Raw genomic sequence first — 289 nt, 5'->3', positions numbered from 1 at the left:
GCCGGGCCGGGAGCGGCGGGGGGAGCGGCGGAGCCGGGCTCGGCGGGCTCAGCTCCGCTGGCGGCGGGTAATGGCTCCCGCCTCAGCGGAACTCGCCTTCATTTCCTCCGCCTCCGAGCGGCGCGGCGCGGCGCGGGGCTGCGCGCCTCGGCCTGTGGGCGCCCCCTACCGGCGGCGCCGCGGAACGACGCCGCGTAGCGCTGCGCGGGGCGGGGGGCGGGGCCCGGGGGCGGCGCTGGGCGTGCGGGAGCTGCGGGAGCTGCGGGAGCTGCGGGAGCTGCGGGAGCTG

This window comes from Lagopus leucura, unplaced genomic scaffold (assembly GCF_019238085.1).
Source record: "Lagopus leucura isolate 7727_CA_CO unplaced genomic scaffold, USGS_WTPT01 227-13_obj-0_obj, whole genome shotgun sequence".
Taxonomy (NCBI): domain Eukaryota; kingdom Metazoa; phylum Chordata; class Aves; order Galliformes; family Phasianidae; genus Lagopus; species Lagopus leucura.
Note: the sequence above shows the minus strand (reverse complement) of the source record.